Source organism: Triticum aestivum, chromosome 7A (assembly GCF_018294505.1).
Source record: "Triticum aestivum cultivar Chinese Spring chromosome 7A, IWGSC CS RefSeq v2.1, whole genome shotgun sequence".
In the NCBI taxonomy this organism is placed as follows: domain Eukaryota; kingdom Viridiplantae; phylum Streptophyta; class Magnoliopsida; order Poales; family Poaceae; genus Triticum; species Triticum aestivum.
In genome coordinates this window covers 651,934,865-651,940,864 of record NC_057812.1, presented here as the reverse complement: position 1 = coordinate 651,940,864, position 6,000 = coordinate 651,934,865, and positions in this window count along the sequence as shown.

The following is a 6,000-nucleotide window of genomic DNA, read 5'->3' as shown; positions in this document are numbered from 1 at the left end:
TTTGGCTTTCTCCACTCAGGTGCTTAACCATGTGAGCTGGAAGCACAATCGAAGTGGTTCTCCCTTTGCACACCTAGCCGAACAAAGTGGAACATAGGAGGCAAGTGCAGGAGCCGGGCAACCCAACTATTGACCGAAGACACAATTCGAAACCAATGCATATATAGTGAGATCTGAGAATGTTTTTGCCGAATCTATAAAGGTGTCCGGCATTGCACTGCGAGACTTGTGCTGAAAACACACAAATAGTTTCAAAGTGCCATAAGCTTGGAAAACCAAAAAAACGTCAGTAAAAACTTGACGTCCGAACAAGATCAAGTGTTCGGTGCCAATCCAAAAATTAGGGGAAAAATCGTGCTTCTGTCATGCATTAATATTAGACATCCATTCTCAAGATTTCAAGCGGGTTAGCCTACGGCTGCAACCTCCTATCACGAAGGTGGAGTGCTTCTCGTTAGACCAGTTTAGGGAACTAAACTCGAGCGGTCACTAGAGAGAAAATGGGTTATCTGGCTATTGACCACACACTCACGTCGAAAAAGGAGCGATAGAAAAAGACTTTGCAACGACCAAGAAGAAAACACATTTACAATAAAATAGCTCATATAAATTTTATGAGCCCCCAAGTGACTTGGGTAAAAGATTTTATGTATAATGATTGTATGTACCGAAGTACTTATATCATATCTTTGTTCAACCGAACTTTAAACACGTCTTAACCGACCGTCGGCTTCTCCCTCTTCGGTCAAGGACCGAAAAGTGTTATGTACTCCACCTGTTGAGAATATCGACAGTGTTTCTGATAACCAGGCAACCGGGCCATAAGGCTGTAACAGACAAAGCACGCTCAGGGAACTTATGCTATAATATTACAGACGAAGTGTAAGAAGCATCTTCGAAGAAAATAGTTACCCCATCGATACCTTTCTTCGGTGCTCCTTATTACTATGAGACTTGTGCAATAGATTTTTTGTACTCATGAGTTCCGTTGTGTGCCGACCATGATTGAAAACAATAAGAGCGCTAGCTTTCGGCTTCACCCAGTCTGAGGTCAGAGCTCGGAGGACCCGGTTGTAAAGCCCCGAGACCAATGTGCCAGGTGTCTTCCTATTATTCCCTGCTGTTGCCATGTCATTTGCTTGCGTGTTGCATCTTGCCATGTCATCATGTGAATTGCATCATCATGTTTTCAAAACCTGCATTCTTCCAGGTTCCCCCAGTTCCTTCTGTTGTCCGTTCTGAGCCCAGTCACACTTGCACGCGCCCGCGGCATGTCCGAAATATTATTTTATAAGTGGCTGGAAAATGTTCTTGGAATGGGATGAAACTTGGCGTGTGGTCTTATTATAGTGTAGATAGACCGCCTGTCAAGTTTCATCGCATTCGGAGTTTGTTTGACGCCCCAACGATTAACTATAGCGGCAATATAGCTGGTCTAACGTCAGACGTTTTCGGTCTCCGAAAACAGTCGTCAGGTCTCCCTCTATTCACTTATCTCAGCTCGAGACAGTCTACACAGCCCACTACCTACCGCCAGGTCCAACCTAACCTCTCTCGTCAGCCCGCAGCCCTCCCTCGCGCGCGTCTGAAAGTTGTCCCGAACCTGACCCGGACTGTCGCCACCGTTGTGTCCGGATCATCCCCAAACGTCTAAAAAACGTCTCTGTTTTCTTATTTGGCCTCCCTAGCCTATTTTTTCCTGACTGTCTGATTTTGATCGGAGGGACGAGGTACCCCTAACTCTAGCCACCTACTATATATAGCAGTTCAATTCTAGCCCTAGCATGTCCAATCTCCACCAAATCCCCACGCCCCCACCACTCTCTCCTTTGGTTTCAGCGCCGAGCCAACCACCTTCCCTCTCAGATCCCCCCCCCCTCAAAACCGCGGCCTCTGACCACCTCCCATGCTTTCTAGCCAGTAGCAGGAGCCCTTGCCTCGCACCTCCTGTGGTCCTCCTCACCTGCAAGCAGCCGGAGCAGCAGCTCCCAGTCGCCGGAGGAACCTCACCCCGCCTTTTCTTCCTTCCCCGTTCTTTGTCTTCTCCCCCAAACCTCACCTTGTTTTCTCCTCTGTCTCTCTGTGAACAGGGCAACCACGCTGCTACTATCCCCGCGCGCTCGCGGTGCACCCGCTGCAGACCCTGAGCAGGACCGCTCGACCTTGTCTCCTCGCGCGAGAGGAGCCCGAGTGCCTGCAGCCGCCTTCGTTCCCGAACAGCAAGAGGAGCCCTTGCGCTCTTGCGGTGCTAGCCTTCCTCGACGCCACTGGAACAGACCTGCGCCTCCACCGCTGTCCTACAATCTCTTCCTCCCTTGCCCCTATCTCACAGCTTGCGCCCTCTCCCTCCCGTGCCTTTGCAGGAACGAACAGCGCCGCCCGGCCATGGATGCTGCCATAGAGCCTCGGCCTCCTCAAGCCCGGCGCCACCCAAGCCCGTTCCCAGCCAGATCCGGTCGCCCAGGACCCTGCTGCCCCCTCGCCCGCATCTCGCCGGCGCTCCACGCCGGGCTTGACGTCCTTTTCGTCTTCAGAAATGACGGATCAGGGAGTGCTCGCCTCGCCCACCTTCGTTGACCGAATCTGCCTCGCTGACCCTCTCGACCGCCAGCCACAGCGTTTCGTGCGTGGACCAGATCCAGCGAGCCGAGCCCAGCAGCCGGCCTGCGTAAGCCTCTTCCCAACTGGGCCTTAGCCCAATGTGAGCCACCCCAGCGTTTTTTTCCTCTGTTGGGCTTCCTGTCCAGTTTCGGCCTGTTTATGTTTTTTTTCAGCGTCTGCGAATTTCCTAATTATTTCCTGTAAAACAGTTTTGCAGAAAACCCCCCAAGCATCATGCATTAAATAACTGTTGAACCGTGCATCTGATTAAACAAACTTAATATGAAAGTTGCTTAGAATCTTGTCTAGTTTCATAATATGCCACTTTCATGCATGTTAAAAATGTCTAAAATTTTGTTTGTTTAATTTTACTTAAATAACTTGCTAAAATGATTTAATTCATAACTAATTAATCGTAGCTCGGTTCTAAACAAACATTATTTGTAAATGGGGTAGAAAAATGCCTAGTTTAACATGGTGCTTTCATCTTGCATGTTTAACAACCCTAAAATTGTGTTTAGGGCAGAACAGTACTAAACCTAATATATGCATATGACGAGTTTCCGGACTTGTTGTTTTGTTGTTCTGGCCTCATTTAAACTTGCCTAGATTAGATAGTTTCATCATGCTTCACCTCTTGCCATGCTAACAACATTTAATCTTGTCGGGTACATACACGAGAGAGAACTAAATAAGTCATGTGGTGTTTTCTTCAATATGCAACTCCGTGGCATAATGAGCTCCACTTAATTTGTAGGATTGTTTGTGCTCTTTGCCATGCCATGCCATGCCTCATTAAACTAGACATGCATCATACTTGTTTGCGCATCGTGCCATGCTTATGTTGTGGTTGTTTACTCTGTTGTTTGCTTCTTTCCGGTGTTGCTTCTTTGGGTTGGTTCCGATAACATCGTGTTGTGAGGAGTCGTTCGACTACGTCCGTTTTATCTTCTTCATGGACTCGTTCTTCTTCCTTGCGGGATTTCAGGCAAGATGACCATACCCTCGAAAACACTTCTATCTTTGCTTGCTAGATGCTCACTCTTTTGCTATGCCTATGCTGCGATACCTACCACTTGCTCATCATGCCTCCTATATTGTTGAACCAAGCCTCTAACCCACCTTGTCCTAGCAAACCGTTGTTTGGCTATGTTACCACTTTGCTCAGCCCCTCTTATAGCATTGTTAGTTGCAAGTGAAGATTGAAGTTTGTTCCTTATTGGAACATGGAGATGTTGTTCCTTGTTGGAACCTGTTTACTTGTTGGGATATCACAATATGTCTTATTTAATTAATGCATCTATACACTTGGTAAAGGGTGGAAGGCTCGGCTTTATGCCTGGTGTTTTGTTCCACTCTTGCCGCCCTAGTTTCCATCATATGGGTGTTATATTCCCGGATTTTGCGTTCCTTATGCGGTTGGGTTATAATGGGAACCCCTTGACAGTTCACCTTGAATAAAACTCCTCCAGCAATGCCCAACATTGGTTTTACCATTCGCCACCTAGCCTTTTCTTTCCCTTGGGTTTTGCAGACTGAAGGGTCATCATTATTTTAACCCCCCCGGGCCAGTGCTCCTCTGAGTGTTGGCCCAAAGTAGAGCCCTGTGCAGCGCCCCCTCGGGGAAACTCAAGGTTTGGTTTTAGTTGTATGGAGAGCTCATCTGAGTGTGCCCTGAGAACGAGATATGTGCAGCTCCTATCGGGATTTGTCGGCACATTCGGGCGGTGTTGCTGGTCTTGTTTTACCATTGTCGAAATGTCTTGTAACCGGGATTCCGAGCCTGACTGGGTCTTCCCGCTAGAAGGAATATCCTTCATTGACCGTGAGAGCTTGTGATGGGCTAAGTTGGGACACCCCTGCAGGGATTTGAACTTTCGAAAGCCGTGCCCGCGGTTATGGGCAGATGGGAATTTGTTAATGTCTGGTTGTAGAAAACCTGAAGTTTATCTTAATTAAAATACATCAACCGCGTGTGTAACCATGATGGTCTCTTCTCGGTGGAGTCCGGGAAGTGAACACGGTGTTGGAGTTATGCTTGACGTAGGTTGTTCTAGGATCACTTCTTGATCATAGTTTTTCCACCATGCTTTTGTCTTCTCTTCTCGCTCTCATTTGCGTATGTTAGCCACCATATATGCTAGTTGCTTGTTGCAGCTCCACCTCATACCTTTTACCTTACCTATGAGCTTAAATAGTCATGATCGGGAGGGTGTGAGATTGCTGAGTCCCCGTGACTCACAGATACTTCCAAAACCAGCTTGTAGGTGCCATTGAATCGTGCAGATGATGCAACCGAGCTCAAGGAAGAGCTCGAGAAGATCTTGTCCTTTATGTTGTTTCGTTCTAGTTGATCAGTAGTGGAGCCCAGTTGGGGTCGATCGGGGATCTATGTAGCATTTGGGGTAGTCTTCTTTTATTTTGGGTTCCGTAGTCGGACCTTGATTGTAACTGGTTGATGTAATGCTTTATTCAGTGTGAAGTGGCGATTGTAAGGAAACTATGTATCTCTTTCCCTTTAAGTATTACATGGGTTGTGTGAAGATTACCTCACTTGTGACATTGCTTTCAATGCGGTTATGCCTCTAAGTTGTGCTTCGACACGTGGGAGATATAGCCGCATCGAGGGCGTTACACCAGTCGTGACAATCGCAGTGGTGCTCCGTTTACTCCCTAGCCGAACAATCGGGAACGTAGGGGTAAGCACAGGAGCCTGGCAACCCAGCTTGCAAATCACTTAAGTCAATATGGTGCATATTGTGGCGTAATACACGAACAAGGAACGAAGTCATACAAGTATAATCATATGCAAGAGGAAAAGCTTCATAAAGGAAGTCCCCAAATAAACGGGGTATTTGAATATGTGTGTCACAAACAAAGTTTGGACAAGAAATTTTTTTACAAGCAACTTTTTCCCAAAAAAGTATAATGCTTGGTCGAACCGAACACAAGTTAAAAATTAAAACTTTGAGCATGAAAACGACTTAGCTGGTTAATGTGTTCGGCATTGGTGACGTGGTCCGAGCTTGATACGGGACAAGGTTCCATCCCCCAAGCCGGTCCCAAGGTGGCGAAGCGGAGAGCTCGACACGCCGAAGTGGTGACATAGCACGGTCAATGCAGACCGGCAGAGTGATGCTGAAGTCCCCGGATCATTTTCCTGTGCACAAAAAGTAGTGCAAACCAGAGATAATAGTAATAATAATAATTAAAAAATCATTGCATAATAAATAATTTATGCAAAGTGAGTAATAAAAGAAATACGTCCTGGCGCCGAAGTCAATGTCGATGCAGGGCGTCGGCGTGATGCGGTAAAGGCATGTCAAAGCCTGAATTCATAGGTCGGTCCGAGTTCCGGATGCGGCGTTCACCGGACTATGTACGGAAACGGACCGAACC